Genomic DNA, 18,896 nt, shown 5'->3' with positions numbered 1-18,896 from the left:
GAAAACCTGTGATCTTGTGGATTTTGATGCCCTCTCTGGCATCCTGTGAAAAATCTCACATGACGGCTTTGAGGGTGGGTAGATCCCTTGCCGGTCAGCTGCTCCCTTCAGAAAATTTTTCTCCAGATATTCCCCAGACACCAGAAATCCCCATCAAAACACCCATCAGAAGGGAAAGAGCCAGAGGTATGTCTGTAGTGCCCTCATTTCAGAGAAGCCCACCAAAACCTCTTCTAGGCTGGTTGCATCAAACAAGTAAAACGTTGCGGCATGGAGCTCGGCTTGAGATGTTTGGTTTGTTTGCGGGGCAGGGTTTGAAGCCCAGAGTGAACGCCGTGCTGCTGCGGGAAGCTAAGCTTCAGTGCTTAGGGTAGTGAGCTTGAAGCTTCCAGGGGCCAGAAATATGTGTTGAGTATTGCCCCGACATCCTAGCCCTTCAGGATCAATCAGTCAGCAATATATAAATGAAGAAGTCTTTGTGCAAGGCACAGCATGTTTATGAAAGGCATCTGGTGTGCGGCATAGGCAGAATGCCCATGGATGATGCCATGGTGGTGAAGGCAGCACTTCCTCGTACGCCGCGGGGCTCATGAGCGACCTCCAAAAATGGCTGCATCTGGGCTGGGCTGTGCGTCTCAGCGGCAGAGTCCTCCGTGCTTTCAGCAGCCAGACGCTGCAAGATCAGTGTCCACTGGGGAACATGGTTTTTCAGATGTGCTCCTCGAGCCGTGCCTGATATAGGTAGCGTCTGTGGGCGTGCTGCATGAGGCAGCTCTGTCAGCAAGAGGTGGGCAGGTCAAGGAGCTTGCTCCATTGGCACGAGACTGTGTCCAAGGCTGTGTTTGAGGCAGGAGTGGTCTGGGTGTAGCACAAGGCTCTTCTGTAACTACTTGCCATGTCTGGCTCTGGAGGAGCCTCCCACCCTACTGTCACCATGTCCCAAACAGTTATTGAGGTTGCCCAGCCCAGCAGAGTGGTGGGCTTTAAAATGATGCCAGGGTATGATCCAAGAAATTGCTGGGTGCCTGCAGGAAGGTCAAGGAAGGCAGAGCTGGGAATGCTTGAGCTTACCTCCATCATGGCTGTGCCCAGGCAGAGGAGAGGTACCCGCAACAGTCCAACTGGGTCATGCCCCACAGCTCCCATTCCCTGGATGGAGTCTCCTGGGCAAGTGAGCACCACCGACTTGTCCTCAGCAGCCCAACGTGCCGTTACCGGTCCATCAGGAGGGGTGATAGTCCTCTCGGCAGCAGGAGGCAGCCCCAACATGCCCAGAGGCCATTTTTCTTCTGACTGCCAGAAGGCACAGGCATGTGGTTCGGCTCCCACTATGAGACAAGATGTCTGCGTCCCATGGGAAGGTGGACGTGCGAAGCCATACTCCCTTTACGCCCCTTCCCAGTCAGTCCCAGCCATCTCCTGTATTCCATCACACACACAGAATCACAGAATGTTCGGGGTTGGAAGGGATCTCTGTGGGTCATCTAGTCCAACCCCCCTGCCGAAGCAGGGTCGCCTACAGCAGGCTGCACAGGACCTTGTCCAGGCGGGTCTTGAATATCTCCAGAGAAGGAGACTCCATCAATTAATTGCTTTACAATGCTCCCATCAGAAGTCCTGCTGCGTTCAAGGAACTGAATGGGCAAAAAAATGGAGAAACTTATTCCCCATCTTGCCCCTTTAGGGTTAGAGCCCTGCCCACTCTGCTTTCCGCGTCAGCGTGCCGTGGGGTGACAGGAGCCGGGGGGAGCCGCGGGACCAGCCCGGCCCCGCGGCTGGCTCTTGGCCATCTGGTTGCTGTGGCTGTGAAGGGACAGCCCAGCCTCTGTCACCCTCACAGGGCGGCCCAGGGAAGCGCGTCTCGGGGCAGGGCATCTCCCTGCTCCCCCCAGGGTAAGGGAAGGGACCGCAGCTCGCCGAGGCAGGGACGCCCCAAAGCTGCGTGAGGGAGTGAAGAGAGCAGCTGTGTCTGCAGGTACACCTGGCAGATTTTCTTCCCTTGCTGCTTATTACGGGAAGTCGGGAAGTGGACTGTCCCCAGGGTATTTCTGACTGTGAAGGCCTTCTCGTTCACCAGTAACCTAACCCCCACAGAGGCAGGGGGATCCTGAACACTGACGTGCAGAGGGTGATACCCGCTGCCATTCTTCGCATCAGCCCTTTGGAGTCACGTAACAGCTCACCATGGATGCTGGAAACTGCAGGCATAAAAACCCGTGCCAATGGGTGTGAAAAACGGACAGAATAAAAACGGAGCAAGGCAAATTGTGTTTCCGAAGGTCTCAGATGCTGATTAAGATAACTTCGGTCTTCGATAGTGCTAGACAGTTTGATTTCCCCACTCTCATACATTAGCAGAATCTTTCTGTGTGTAATGTCCCTTGTACTTTGGAAGAACAACTACACATTAAAAGAAGCCCTCATTTTAAATTTAGTGAAAACACATCTCAGAGTGATTTTATTTCATACTTGACAAAAACCCACTCTTTCCCAGAAACAAAAATCTCCCAGGACAACGGAAAGGCAGCATCAGTTTTTCCTGTGGTTGCAGAGCTCATTTTCTCCTGTAATCGGGTGTTAACGCCTCTGACGCCGTGACCGATACCGGCAGTGACGCGCTGGCACCATCCTATCGGATCAGTGGCCGAGGCGATGGCAGGGCTGTAACATGCGCTTCTGGCTCCAGGTCTCAGTTTCCCGGGGAAGGACCACGCCAGGGTATTCCCTCATTCCTCGGAGGTGTGGGGAGCAGAACTGGGGGGAGCGCTGGCCTGACCGGTGCCTGGCAGGCATCCAGCTTCAGCGTTTCCCGGTGCCACAGGGATCCAAACGCAGAGTTAAAATCCAGATGAATTCGGGGGTGCTCGAGGCGAGACGTGTTCACCTGGGTTCAGAAAGCTCACCATGTGTTTTTAAATAGGTGTATGTCAAAGGCTTTATGAGGTCTTTTTTAAAGAAATGTGTGTAGAGTCCATGTACACACATAGTGGCTGGAAAGCTGCCCAGTGGAAAAGGACCTAGGGGTGCTGGTCGACAGCCGGCTGAACATGAGCCAGCAGTGTGCCCAGGTGGCCAAGAAGGCCAACAGCATCCTGGCTTGTCTCAGGAATAGTGTGGCCAGCAGGAGCAGGGAGGTGATCATGCCCCTGTACTCGGCACTTGTGAGGCCACACCTGGAGTGCTGTGTTCAGCTTTGGGCCCCTCACTACAAGAAAGACATGGAGGTGCTGGAGCGTGTCCAGAGAAGGGCAACGAGGCTGGTGAGGGGTCTAGAGAACAAGTCATATGAGGAGTGATTGAGGGAGCTGGGGCTGTTTGGTCTGGAGAAGAGGAGGCTGAGGGGGGACCTTACTGATCTCTACAACTATGTGAAAGGAGGTTGTAGTGAGGTGGGTGTTGGTCGCTTCTCCCAAGTAACTAGCGATAGGACGAGAGGCAATGGCCTCAAGTTGCATCAGGGGAGGTTTAGATTGAATATTAGGAAAAATTTAATTACTGAAAGAGTAGTGAGGCATTGGAACAGGCTGCCCAGGGAAGTGGTGGAGTCACCATCCCTGGAGGTGTTCAAAATAAGTGTAGATGTGACACTTTGGGATATGGTTTAGTAGGCATGGTGGTGTTGGGTTGACAGTTGGACTTTATGATCTTAGAGGTCTTTTCCAACCTTTATAATTCTATGATTCTATATGGATATATGTATTTCAACCTAAACTTAATTTCTCTTAGGTGTATGTATAGTCAGCAGCATTGAATGGGGCAGCAGGACTGTGCCAGGAGTGGGTGATGCATCTTCAGTGCGCTGAGGTAAGGGAACAGGTTATTCCCAACACTTTCAGGATCCTCCTATGCAGTAAAGTCAAAGGATTTTAGGAAAAGTTGCTAAGGGGGGCTGGGAGACTTCAGGATACAAGAATAATTACTTGTGAAGAGCTGCACCTCTGACAGAAAGAAACGCTCCCAGGATCTTTTAAATAAGAAGTAATCTTAAATACGAAGACATCTTAAATGCATCTGCAGCTTATTAAAAAGCTGCTTTTGAGACCGTATTTAACTGAACAACCTTACAGCTACATCACATCCACATTGAAGTTTGCAGCGGGGACCAAGGTCAAACATAAGCTCTTAGGCACATCCATCACCTGAGCATGCTGTGCATTACTTGATGCTTAGAGCTGCACGTGCCCAAGAGATAAGCCAGATGTGTGCCACCACGAACATTAGTGAATTAGAATTTGGGGTCCTGGCTCAGTGAAATAAAATCATTGAATTAGGAGGCCTAGTTTGTATGGTTGACCTTTATTCTAACAGGCAGGGTTGTGTTTCCACTCCAGCACAAGCATGTCCCATTGCACTAGGTGGCTTTGAATCAGAGACGTTACAGCACACGTATGTTAAAGTCTGCAGTTCAAAGAATTCATCACCTCCCTATTCCCCTTCCCTGGGCCTGAAGGAGGAGGTGGAATCCCTGCCCGGATGGGACATCTGCCACTGCCTGGGACGAAAGGACACGCGGCTGTGGAAAGCTCACTGTGCTGAGTGCTTTACAGGCAAACCGACACGGTCCCTGCTCTGGAAAACTCAACACTATGTGAGTCGGTAAGAAAAGTAACTGACAGTAGAAAGGTGAAAATAAATAATGCAATTGCTTAGGTACCAGTTCAGCAGGTTTGGAAGGGCCGGGGTCTCTGGTCTGCCGAGGCCACGTTACATTGTAGATGCAATAAGTAGTGCACTTGGGCACTTCTTAGGTGTGTTGAAGTTACATTTGGACTAGTTCTTGGTCATGGCTTTCCATCAGGGAACCACAGCTCCCTTTCCATAGGGAACCAGGAATCCCGGTGCCTGGATTCTCAAGCCACCTGACAGAGGTGCCTGGGTGAGGTGGTGTGGCTGCTTCTCCCTGTGGTCCAGCAGCCCAGAAGAAAAGGCAGCCTGAGTTACTCACCGTCCTCTCAAACAAGAAATGCCCTAATAGCCACGACAACAAATTAGGCATCTGGTCAGAGCTCTAAATGCAGGTCTTTAAAGCAGGGAAAGGACAAGATTAGAAAAGCTTCTATTTCTGTGAAAGGAATCCTTGCTCATCTAAAACTGTGCCAGTGATACTTCTGGCCAAGCAGTGAGGAGAGCGTCCTGGCAACGCAGCAGGGTAAGAGGGAGGATGGAGAAAAAAAGAGTGAGAGGTGACTTCTCAACACCTCTATTGCTGTCCACGTACAATACAAACGTGCTGGGTCCAGATGCTCCTGAATCTGGCTTGGGAAGGGCGGCTGCAGCTCTCCTGCAGAGGACAAGCCCCCAAAACACAGACTTCAGTCCTGGTGTGTGAGTACCTCATCAGGCTGAGTTAAACAAGTCAGCTGCTGGACTCTTGGCAGGGTGGGAGCCTCTGAGCCAGCACAGGATGGGGCATGGAAGCAAGAACGCAGTTCCTCTTCTTCCTCCTTTACCACAAAACATCCTGCTTCCAGTGAGGGTGAAGACAACCCAAGGGTGTCTTCTTCTCGGTGTGGAGGTGGGTGCTACGCTGCCAAGCTCCCCGTGAGCCCCAGCTTGCTGGTGGCCCCGCTCCCGGAGAGCTCCCAGGAACCAGCTCGGGTGCCTGTGCGGGATGTCCCCGAGTGGGTTGGGTTTAGGGTCGAGCAATTGACGTTGTGATGCCGGACTCAGGAGGGACTCGGGGCTCACTGTAAATGCAGCCTGAGATAATTAGGCCTTGAAGAAAGCAGGTCAGAAATGCCCCGGCTGGCTCTGGGTGGCATGGCCTGTCATGCCTCTGCCAGTGGCCTGTTGCTTTGTGTTTGGCTCCCATCCTGGTTCCACTAGCGTAACAACCACAGCAGGTTCTCCCTGCACACACCGGGCACCGTTCAGGTTAACCCCACATGCTCTGGCAGCAAGGACAGAGCCCATGGGCTCATAGCCTTGTCCTTCATGTCACCAGCGAGGCTTATAGCCTTGTCCTTCGTGTCACCAGCGGGGACGCAAAGTGAGGCAGCCCCTGGCCTTTGCTTCTCTTCTGTCCCACCTTACAGCAGCACTGCAGAGCCCAGATTATATCACAGGGACCTTTCTGGAGACAAGGGACACCAGTCATTTAAACGTTTCTGATAAATTGGTAAGAATGGGTACCCACAGTGGAAAAAATGAATACCATGTTTGTATGCAGAGATGGGAGCAATGGGAAAAGCATAGAAGCTCTCTTATTAAACAATCATCAGCCCAATGTTATAATCAGTATTATACATAGTCTATAAAATATTATTCATATATACCATTATTTCCCTCATACTTAACACTTAGATTCTGGTTTTGGCTTCTCTGGATGAGGGAGGCTGTTGCTATCATGCTATCTTTATGATTTCTGATTTGGCTTCTGCAATGAAATAAAAAACCAGTCCTCACTTCGCAAACATGTGGTCATGCTTCTTAAATGAAACAGTGTGATGCTCAGAGTACCAAGGCTGTAATTCAAGTTGCTGATCACAGACTGCCCAAGTCATTTTTCTTTCAGGATATTGCCTTGCACTGAACCTGAAGATTGACTTACAATTTGTCGGACCATCCAGGATATCAGTTACCGTTAGGAAGAGTGATTAGCAAACACTGGCAAGGCATTCTCCTAAATAGTAGGTCACAATGGTTCACTGGTGCATTTAAGTATAAAGATAAGTATTGCACACGACAAGCTTAGCTTCATGCATGTTTTTCCTCTGTTGTTTGTTAGGTATTGCTTCGTAGCAAATAAGAATTTTGATGTTTTATGAGCTGTAATTTAAAACCAACAAATCAAAGATCCTTATTAAAGGAGCTTCTGAGCACAGAAGCAAGTCTTCTCCTATTCAGAGCAGCATAGCCAGATGTTAAATTAGAAATGCAGAAGTAAACCTTTAAAACACTGTAAGTAGTATGTATGAAGAAATTGTCCTCTTCAACTGAAGCTATATTTGTTTTGTCAAACATTTAAAAAAGATTGGAAGTTTGTTTTTGGTTTTTTTTTTTAAGGGATTTTATGCTGCTTTGGCTACTTCCAGTTGACTCTGGTGGCTTTGGCTATTGCTGTCCTGGTCCCAGATAGCAGCTGGCTGAAAAGAGCTGTGCTACAATGCTCAAAATAGTCATGCCAGCATTGCTCTTTGAAGCTGCACCAAGGACTAAGACAATGCCTAACTGGTCCCAAATTCTCCCAGCAGCAGAGCAGCAGAGAAAATTTTGAGAAATGTTTTCGTAGTCAGACAACACACAAACCAGTGATACGGCTTTATACAGAAGAGCAGCAGCAGATGCCAAAGAGAATGCTCTCAGACAAGTCTTCTTGCATTTACAGGCGTACTGCAGCACATCCAACCTGTTAGGTGGTCGCCTGTAGAGAAGAGCACTTAGCAGTTCGGTGTTGAAGAGGGGGGCTTGAAATGACAGAAGAGCTTGAGTGTGCATGGGGCAGTTGACAAGAGGGACCGGAGGCAACCTTACCCTCATTAGCAACATCGTAAACCACAGAGAGACAATGTCCTTTCTCATGTTTCCTGCACAGATGCTGGAGATAATTCTGAGCCTATAAAACTTTGCTGGATATAGCTCCATTTGCAGGATCCCATTCCAGGTTTAAGGAGTAAGTACATTCTTGTCCGGTCTTCAGACTGATGCAGTTTGGAAAAAAAACCCCACCCCACGCCAAAGCAAAGTTTCCTTCCACGTGGTCCTCTGTCAGGACAGATGTCCGTGCCGGTGGGTGACATACACACTTTTCGGTTCAGAAATAGTTTTGAAATTTAGTGGGGGTGGGAATAGAGCAGTGTATCTGTCTACCTATGCTATTAATTCTCTTTAAACGAGCATTTGCCCTGTAATCTCGCTAAGAAGCACAGTTTAACTCGGAGGACACTCAACACTTACTGTTCCCGCTGAAACTTTCTGGCTCATAAGGGGTTGGAGTCTTTTCTTGCCGTGTAAGTCTCAGTGATACGGTAAGGTGGCAAGTAATCTCAGCTCACGCTCAAACACATTTGCAGTTGTCATTCAGCAAAGTGCTTACATATATTTTTCAATTTAATCTTAGTGGATTTAATCAGATTTGGAATGTCCTTAATGACTGTGATACAGCTGAGTGATCTTCTGACTTTGAGCTTCAACAGGAGGCTGTAGAGCAACAAACCACATAACCCTGTGTTTGCCCTTGCACCCAGGCCCTGTGTTTGCCCTTGCACTGTTCATCACAGGCCTCAGTAGAATGAAGACTGCATCTCTTTCGTGGTCTTGAAGGGCAAACAAACATCTGCCAGGAATGGTTTAGGTATAGTTGCTCCTGCCTTGGGCTGGAAGAATGGCCTTCTACGACCCAATTTTCTGAGACTTTCATGAAATTATGCTACATGACAGTTAGACTATTACATCGATGGCAAGTACAGCTTCTAGTTAGTAGCCAAAATTTAAAACAACGATATTCATTATACACATTTTTTTGTAGCTCTTAAACCTTTCTAACTTTACCTAGATATCTTCCCCAAGAAGAGAAGATTGGAGGAAAGAGAATGTTTTCCTGTTGGGAAGAGAATCATTTTCATGTTACTGATTGAGGGGACATGCTTTCCATCCCATTTTACTTTTCATTTCTCCCAAGGGTTGACACAGACAGAAAAAACAGCAATCGTAAGTCCCACTTGGGCAGCCAAGTCCAAAATGTATATGCTGTGAATTCACCCTAAGCTGCTGCTTGGCTCTGGAGAAATCTCTCTCTCTCTCGTCAGCTGCTGGCTGTAGTTACAGTTAGTCAAATCCAAATGCTTCTGTCCAAGCACAAGACCTGCTAGATTTCCCGAAGCGACACTTTCCCACCTATTTCACCTTGCAAGGGGAAGACCTAAGTTTAAGTCTGCCCCTTGCCTCATGTCATACTTTGCTGCTGACTCCCTGGTCGAACGCGTGCTATGGCCCCATCTCGAGGTAGCAGGGGATGCTCAAGCCTCTTCATACCAGGGGTACAGTTTCAACAGGAGGGACTGTGAAGAACTGACTTAAAAATAACCATCTGCCTGTAAGCTAGATCACTCTTTTGGGAGGTAAGAGAAAGGTGGTACAGAGACAGTTGCACCCATAAATCATCTAACTGCAGTTAAAAAGGGGCTTTCAGTGTCCCAACTCTCATGATTTTTTCAGTGAAAGTGCTTTATTTTGGGGGAGATAGGTTTATATCTTCTCTTAAAATTTAGTGTCTCGGCTCGTACTATAATTGTCAGAGATCTGGTTGACACAGTCAAAGGAGCCTGGGAGGATGATTCAGATGCCCTACCAGCACGGATGGTCTTCAGTTCCCTTAACATGGGTTCCTCGCGCCATTTGATACTCTGGGGCAGATGAGACATCTGCACGAGGCTGGCAGACGACGCAAGACGGAGGAACCCCATGTTCTTTTTGGTGCAGCAATGGGATGCCAACGGGGGTAACTCCACAACACCTAAAATAGCATCAGACACTTGCCTTTAGGCAACTGAATCTTGGTTTTAGAGAGACTAATTACTTTCAGAGTCATCAATTATACAGAATATATCTCCATGGATAGGAGTGAACTGGTTCCCATGTTGATGCCTGAATCAAGATGCTCTCACCTGGAGTCCAGTCTCCTCCCCCAGCAGGATTAAGTAGCCTAAATACAGGTCTCTGCTACAACCTTGGGTACCCCACCTGGACTCCAGCCACCGCTGCAGGAGGGTGAGGGTCTCCCAGCAGTGCCGTGGTTTCTCCGTCAACCCTCACGCAATTCCTATGGACCTGCCAAGGTGTCTCAGAGGGCTTTGGGCACCCATGCTTAGGCCACTGCGTTCTACCCGTAGCGTCTTGAAGATGGCCGGGAGGACGCCGTCAGTATGGGGTCGGTGCCAGGGGCACTCTTGACACCTCTGGGCAGGGAGAGCCAAAGTCTGCACTGATGATGTTCACAAGTCTGTGCTGGTGTTGTTCACAAGATTTTTGTCACATCTGCTGCCTGTGGTGGCTCCACCGCCAGCTCCCAAGGGCAGCACCAACTGACTCTGTACTGATTTTACGCTACGTACTGCTTTCTGGCTTGAAAAGCACACTGGAGGCTGATGCTGAAATTTCCGTTCTTTCTCCTACGGTTCCCTGACCTGGTGACCCTAGCGAAGTAATACGAGCTGTGCCCTCTGACACTGACAGTACCCATCACAGATCCCCCAGTGCTTTCTTATTACTTAGAGCTGCGCCGCGAGGTCTTTGTATTTTTACTGCCAACCCAGTCCTCAGGAGAAGTTTGTGCATTTTACGTGAAAATTCAGTAGTTTGAAATTCTTTTTTTCGGTAGCAGCATAGACTTTGCAGAGTGGCACCCTGTGTCTGAGTAATTCAGACAGAATTTGTCACTGGCGTACACAGGCTTTGTCTGCCTGCCTTTTTGGGTGAGAACTGTGGTCTGCTGCTGCGTGCAGTAGTAAAAGGGTGGAGACAGCAGAGAGCGAGAGAAATCTTGACTTGCACCGGAGCCATGACAGGAGGGGGCTGAAGAAATTCATGGGGATCATCCCCAGGTGAGGGAGAAGAGCTTTAATGCCTTGCCGTATTTAATTGCTTACAGTGTCTTCTATGACTTTGCAGAGAGTCACTCGGCAAATACATAGAATTGTCTCTGCATGTAGGTACTCTGCAATACTCTTGTTTGTGAGTATGTCTTTCCATTGTGAGACAGCAATGCACATAGCTCCAGTCTCTTCCTTTTGCCTCAGTGAGCAGGTGCAAGGATAACAAAATCCCTTCCAACAGGCCCCCAATGCCACACTGCTGTTCCGTGTCAGGTGAGGAGTAGTGGGGATAAGAGGAAACCTTGGTGCCAAGATGATGGGAGGTTTCCATTGTCAGCTCCAGACACAACCACGTGAGCAGCAGAGGAGAGCAAAGATGACACCTAAACTCAGATGGGTTTGGGTAGACCTGTTATCTGAGATTCCTGCTTCAAAAATAGAAGCTTTAAATGAACAGTTTGCACAGGGACAGGCAATAAACATCTAGAGCATATATTTGTGGATAAATGCAAACTTATCTTCTCTCTCTCACTAAAATAATCATTTCACTTCAGGGGATAAACTCTGCTCCCCCTTAGCCAGTTTTCAAGCTCACCAAGTGCAATTCAAGGGATTCCCTAGCATCAAAATTCAGAAGCTTTTTTTTTTTTTTTTTTTAAAAAAGAGCAGCTTTCACACAGAATCACACAGAATCACACAGAATGGTAGGGGTTGGAAGGGACCTCTGTGGGTCATCTAGCCCAACCCTCCTGCCAAAGCAGGGTCACCTACAGCAGGCTGCACAGGATCTTGTCCAGGTGGGTCTTGAATATCTCCAGAGAAGGAGACTCCACCACCTCCCTGGGCAGCCTGTTCCAGGGCTCCGTCACCCTCAGAGGGAAGAAGTTCTTCCTCATGTTCAGACAGAACTTCCTCTGCTTCAGTTTGTGCCCACTGCCCCTTGTCCTGTCACTGGGCACCACTGAAAAGAGTCCGGCCCCATCCTCCTGACACCCACCCTTGAGATATTTGTAAGCATAAATTAGGTCCCCTCGCAGCCTTCTCTTCTTCAGGCTGAACAAGCCCAGCTCCCTCAGCCTCTCCTCATAGGAGAGATGCTCCAGTCCCCTCACCATCCTTGCAGCCCTCTGCTGGACACTCTCCAGTAGCTCCCCATCTTTCTTGAACTGGGGAGCCCAGAATTGGACACAGTACTCCAGATGGGGCCTCACCAGGGCAGAGTAGAGGGGGAGGAGACCCTCCCTTGACCTACTGGCCACACTCTTAATGCACCCCAGGAGGCCACTGGTCCTCTTGGCAACCAGGGCACACTGCTGGCTCATGGTCAACTTGCTGCCCACCAGGACAGCCAGGTCCCTCTCCGCAGAGCTGCTCTCCAGCAGGTCCACCCCAAGCCTGTACTGATGCATGGGGTTGTTCCTCCCCAGGTGCAGGACCCAGCACTTGCCCTTGTTGAACCCCATCAGGTTCCTCTCTGGCCAGCTCTCCAGCCTGTCCAGGTCACAGGGAATGGCAGAAGAGCCTTCTGGTGTATCTACCACACCTCCCAGTTTGGTGTCGTCAGCAAACTTGCTGAGGGTACATTCTAACTCTTCATCCAGGTCATTGATGAAGAAGCTTTAGTGCAAACCAGGAGGCTAAAAGCACAGAAACAACCTGCATACGCACAGGCTTTCTGGGACAGCAAATTTGCCTGGTACTTGATTCGGCTGAACCAATTCACAAGTTATCACTGGCTGGGGAAGAAAGAAGTAGCAACTCCTTTAGACAACAACAACAAAAACCTTTTTCTGGTGTTTCAGGAACTTCTGTAGCTGTCGCAAGGTTCTTGTAAAGGGCTGCCTTCCCCTTCAGCTTGTAGAAAGGAGATGGGGACGGAAGAGTTGATTCACGGACAGCGTGAGGGTACGGATGCCTCCAGAGCCCGGACCATCCTCATTCCCTGGTGTGCTCAGCTTCTCACCAACGCTGAACTATCCATGTTCAGCACATACTTGACTTTCAGCAGGATGAGTCTGTTCACGGTGTTAGGATATTGAATTTCTTTGCTGGTGGCACTTAAATATAGGCTTAAGATTCAGAGCACCATGTATTGCCCTGAGGCCAGCCGGGGTGGTCCCCGAAGAGCATCTGGTTCCCACCACCAGTGTCTGTTACCAAAAACCATCTAAAAAAACGGCCCTGCCGGGGCAGGGGGACAGAAGCAGCCACTCCTGTCACCAGCCTGCGAACCTGGCGCGGGATCAGCACGGTGCGAGCATCACCGCACTCCGCGTCCTCCCCAGCGCCCACGTGACATCCCAGGATCGGGGCAGCAAGGACTGAAAAAAACCCCAAAACCATCGCAAGAGCCTTCGCGATAGACACCTCTGTGAGCACACGGCAGGAGGGCCAAAGCGGGGCGAGCATCGTGTCCCTCGGCGAGGGACGGGCACGCCAGGCTGCTCCCATCCCCGAAACCCGCGGGCGCAGCGGGAAGCCTCAGCTTCCAGTGGTGGAGGAGCTTTACTGGCAGGGACAGGCAGGGTCCAGCGCTGACCACGTTCAAATCAGAGCGATAAATCAGCGGTGCCTGCAGACATCTCACTCAGCGCGGGAGCAGTAAGAGACGGTGGTCAAAAAGGGTACAGCTGCCTTAACTCACGCAGACGCTGGATATACCCACAGTATTTAATATTACAGAAATACTGTATTTAAAGGCCACTGTTACCAGAGTTATACAAGTTAAATTACACATTTCGCAAAAAGTTGAGCCATATTAATTACAACAAGTCCAGTTCATAGTAGACAATGTCTCTTGTCTCTGCTCCTGTCTTTTCCTTTTGGCTAGATCGTATTTTAGTCAGACTCTTCTGAACATTGAGCCGCTACCCACCGAACCAAGAATACTGTCTAAAGTCACTGAAGTGTTAGATCAAGGACCTGGGCCAAAGATGACATGTTATTATAAACGAGCCTAATGCTGCAAAGCTCAGTTCTTGCCTGTTTATTTTTTGAAGTCTTTGCAGCTGGCAGTTGTTGCAGGGAAAAGCTGCTCAGCTCACACGGTACTACCACTCATCACATTCTTTAGAAGAGCTATACTACAGAACAGGTGACAATTAGAACCAAAATAAGACTAATATAGTTCTAAATGAATTTAATAACATACAAGGATAGCTGCATAGGAAAGCATTTACCATATAGCATTCACAATAACTGTTTCCATATGAAACAGCTAGAGAGGGCTCCTTGCAATCTTAGCAATACATTTCAATATTTGCCCAGAAAGAGAAATAACGTAAAAGCATCTGTGCAATGGCACGGTGTTCTTGTGGAGATTCATGAATAGTAATACCCCCACAGGAAGGCGTCACTGGGGGCAGTGGCAGAGGAGGAGGTCATCGCCTCTGTGCACGCAGGCGTGAGCATCGCCCTCCAGGGCGGAAAGGCAGGGTGCCTCCAGCCCCAGCGAGCTTGCAGACAGGCAGGTTAGAGCTCTGGGACGGAGGAGAGAGTGAGCAAGGGACACCGAAACGGGTTTGTAACAGCAGATGCAATTGCCGGGGATTGCTGCTGCGGTAGCGCTGGATTAGCCCGTGCTCTGCAGCAGGATACTGTTACTCACGACATACATTTCACTTGATGGTAATTTCCTGCAGCACGGCCACCTCTCCTCTGAGCTTCTGTCTGTGCTGAAATGCCCTTAAACAGCTCTTAAAATAATTGTCCCTTAAACAGCTTTTAAAACAATTGTCTTTTTTCCCCAAGCTGGCCTGAATACCGAGCCCCTGGCTCCCCGCCTGGGACCGCGTCCTCGCAGGGGAGCAGGCCAACAGAGTATTTGCGGGGCCCAGCACCGGCTCAGAACGCATGAAGCGACCCCTCGTCTTTTTGGTGGTGCTGGCGGGGAATAGTTGTAACCTTGCCGTAAGAGTCATCCCAAAATATCTCTTCTGAACAGCCTTACAAAAGCTGCCAGGCAAATCTCTCATAGCTTTAAGTATTACTGGTACTTTCCAGATAATGTAATTCTGCTTTCTCTGGGCCATTCCCGACACGTTGCACGCACGCCGCACGGCTGCTGAGGCAGTGGGACAACCAAAGGTTTGCCAGGACTGACCACCTCCCGGGAGCCGCGCTCCTGGCACTGCTCACCTCTCTCGTCCACCAAGCACATCGAGGTGGGTGAGGCGGAGGAAACGTGCCGAGATCCAAGCGTCCCTCCAATTAAAAAACCACAAGTGCCAAAGCTCTCCCTTCGAGCAGTCAGACTTCGCTTTATGTCCCCCCCAACAGGCAGCAAAGCCCAATCTCTGCTTCTGCAGACCAAAAGCACGAACCGGGTTTGATGCCCTAAAGAAATGATGAGGGGTACAGCGCCAGCAGCTCCCTCCTTCGTGAGCTAGGACGGGCTTAACGATGACTTCTGATTGTCATGGGAAGAAAGCTGTTTCTGAAATACCCAGACCGCAATCCTCTCAGGCTTCTGCAGAGCAGAGTCAGCACCCTAATTCCTGCTTAGGAGACGGCCAGCACAGGGGTGCCTGTGAAGCAGGTGCACAGCAAGGTACACCAGGTAAGCCAGTACTGAATTTATAGCTCTGGAAAGCAGTTACAAAGGTGCAATGATAGATGTAGGAGCTTAACAGAGTTTTTAAAAAATAAATATTAGTAGTGACTCAGGATTAAATTCTGCAGTTCTTGCTTAGACAAGCCTGCTGAGCTTTCAAACGTGTCGCATACTGCAGCACGTGGATGTTGATTAAATCCAAGAGAAACTGGAGGCTCCAAACTATCCTTTTCGCACTCAAACTCATTCTATAAATGCAAGAAAAAAAACAGAAAAAAAAAGAAAAAGCACAATACCAAATGCACAAGAGCCCTCTTATAGCTAAACCTGAGGAAATGATGAAATATTTGAAATATCACATTTTCCACAGTCCAAGGCAAAAATCCCACTGACACCAGTGACACAGAAATTTACCTTGTGGTCACAATCTGATACTTTAACTACGGTTTCAATAATGTCATCAAGCCTGAGGGCTAATTCAGGCACAGAGCTGCTTTGATTTGCATTAGATTTTTGATCTGCAGGTACAGTAGTTAAGGAAACAGACTTTCTATTGCCCTTTGTACTTGTACAGTTACGCTCACAGAAGGCCAGGTCTGTTAAAAAACATCGCATTAAGGTGGCCGCCAGTCAATGGAGACTCTTCCGTACGATGCTTTTTAATGAGGTCGAGTTACTTCTAACAGTAGCCTGCAAAGACTAATTTCTAATTACCATCGCAAAACTAGTTGCTTAATTGTAATGTGGCTTGCGCTACTCATTAGTTATTAATCTGATATTACTTTAAATCCATTTTTCTCTTCCTTCTAGAGAAACACCAGATTTCAAAGCACAAGTGGAGGAGGAGCAAGGAGACCCTTCAGTGGGATACCATTAATCAGACCTTGCCTTCTTGTTACTCAGACATTTAATCATCTCTCGCCACAACAAAACTCTCCCTGGCGCCAGCAGAATTTAATCCTAGGCAAATACTATTACAACAGGGGATAACTAAGTGTCCCACACGAAAAGGGCCGTTAAAAAAGCCCCGCCAGTTTTATCTCTGTGTGGTGGTGACTGTGGTCAGCCCGAGCCTGCGGCACCGAGCGCGGCGTGCCCGCCCTCAGCAGAGCCGGCTGAAGCTGGTCTCTCACCTGCGTGCGCAGGGACCGGCCCCAAACAGGTCGAGTAAAGGCAGCCCTGCTGTAAAACTTCCAGTTCAGTAAATTAAGACCATTGCACTCTCCGCTCTATAAAAAGCCCCCTGGAATTAGTTCAAGATCTCTTCCCTTGCCGTAAGGAAAAAATAGCAGATGGCATCGAGTCCTTCCCTGAGCCACCGGCTGAGAAATGGCAGAGGGACCGTGGGGGTAAGACAACACCCGCAACAGGGCAGAGGGCTCCTCAGCAAAGAGGTAAAATTCCTCCCAAGCTTTGAGTGGGTTCAGCTGAAAGTTCAGCTGTAAGGTCTCCTCTGCCCAGGGAGCAGCAGATCTCCAAGCAGGCGGGATGGGAACACAGACGAGGAAGAGGTGGCACCAAGGGAAAAACCTGTCCCTATTAAAACAGTGCTGCCCAAATACAGAGAACTAAGATCAATGAGGAAATTCAAACTAAAACAATCCCTTGAAGGCAAACAGCTTCAGATTTTGAAAAATTAACTATAGAAGGCTTGAAGATATCCCCAAAACTCACTGCTGAGGGAAGCAGAAGTGTGTGGCTTTATAATAAAACAGGAGTTAATCAGCTGCAAAAAAATCCCTGGGTGTGTTATATTGCCTCTGCTGTCGGCATGTGACTGCGAGGGCAAAGGATCTGGTTCACCCCTGACTTAGAATCACAGAATCATTAAGGTTGGAAAAGACCTCTAAGATCATAAAGTCCAACCATCAACCCAACACCACCGTGCCTGCTAAACCATGTCCTGAAGTGCCACATCTACACGTTTTTTGAACACCTCCAGGGATGGTGACTCCACCACTTCCCTGGGCAGCCTGTTCCAGTGCCTGACCACTCTTCAGTACAGAAATCTTTCCTAATGTCCAATCTGAACCTCCCCTGACACAACTTCAAACCACAAGACCACTGATTTCATGCAGCCAAATGCACTTTTCACATCCAGTGGTGCCAGATGTTGTGCCTGCCTGTTCCCTCCGCTGCCCTCCCTCTGCAGTTGCAGCTCTCTAACCCATCTCCTCATGCAAGTGTGTGGTGTCTAAACTACCTGTATTCGTTTAAATAATGGGTCTTTGCTACAAAGACACCTACAGAAGCTGGACAAAAACCTCAACAATGAGGAAATTAATAGGGAAAAAAAACCACCAAAAAAATGTTACTTCTGGTATTACAGAGAAGCAACAACACTCCAGGGCTCTTCACATAAAGACAAGTGAAGGGAGGTCCCACTCAGACCACCCAAAGCCAAATCTTGACTCGGCTGTCTCTTTGCTTCTCCTGTGAGGCAGAGAGAGTGCTTGCTTAACAGGTAAGAGATCACACAGGTGGACACAGAGCACAGAACACACCTATCCTCTCATAAACAAGGCTCCTGAGCCTAATCCAGAGCACCTTAGGTCGTGGAGGATGGTTAGACAATGGAAACACACTCTCAGTTAACATTCCCATTCCTCACCATCTCGGTTCTTGCAGCGAGCCCAGTGATGCAGCACCGGTTTCCCCAGCAGCTCTGCACTGCCAGGGAAGGACGGAGCAGGCACGAAACACGCGAGGCAGGGCAGCCTGGCGTCCCTCTCCTCAGCATAAAAGCTTGGAGCTTTTCTTCATTCTTCTGAGCTCCTGAACATGAAGATCCCCTATGTGGTAGCACAATTTTAAATAATTATCTGGCAACACTCTGCTCCCTCCTTTCAGATGTGTGTCATCCCACTGTATGTGCAAATACAGTTAAGCCTGATTAACTTAACATGCAACATTTAAAGAACAAAAAGAACGCTTCTGTGAAGCATTGGAACAAGGCTGCCCAGGGAAGTAGCCGAGTCCCCATCCCGGAGCCACCTCAGCTAGGTGAGCAAAGGAAGGCCTGTACACAGGAGAAAGGATTTCTCGCTTTAAAAATAACAGCGGGTTTTGGCTTGAGGATCATGTTCTGTGTTGCTTTACACCTTCGGCTGCCGCTAATCAGGAAGGCCACCAGTATTACCTCCGGGTGCTAGTGACTAAGCTGGGGATTCATCCCACAGCCACAAGGAATAAGAAACAAACAAACAAACAAACTGAAGATGCTAACCTGGAACAAATTTCACCTTGCAGTTGTTTGTACTTCAGCAAACAGCACAGTCCCTGTCAACGCCACGCTGCAGACATTTAGCTGGCTGCTGACAGCAGTTAGGAAGTCCCTGCGATTTGGAGAATGCAAACATGCTTTCCACATCCAGAAAAGTCCAGCAGATGCCTACAGCAACAAGGAGAATCTGCTCTAGAACCGGGAGCGCGCCATTCCTTGCCCGCCGCTCACCAGCCCACCCAGGACCTCCGGCAATCCCTGCAGGAGCTCCCAGACCCCCAGTGTTTTGATGGAAGACTGGAGTCACACACTGAACACACGAGACAAACTCCGAATTCCTAGAGTGGAAAAAAAATGTTCCTTTTTCATTGTCTTGGTTTTTTTTTTTTCTTCAGCTAAAAACACAACAGTCCTTTTATGTTTTTGATTACTGGTATGGTTTGCAAAGGTATTTTTATAAAGCTGTCTCTGGTGCCGTTAAGATCTCTTTCCTAGGTGGTAATGAGTCAGAGGCTGTCCCTGTGTACTATGTTATACTTGTCAGCACCAAATTTCATTTATCACATTATCACCCCTCAGACCGTGTCAG

Source organism: Opisthocomus hoazin, chromosome 1 (assembly GCF_030867145.1).
Source record: "Opisthocomus hoazin isolate bOpiHoa1 chromosome 1, bOpiHoa1.hap1, whole genome shotgun sequence".
Classification (NCBI taxonomy): domain Eukaryota; kingdom Metazoa; phylum Chordata; class Aves; order Opisthocomiformes; family Opisthocomidae; genus Opisthocomus; species Opisthocomus hoazin.
Note: the sequence above shows the minus strand (reverse complement) of the source record.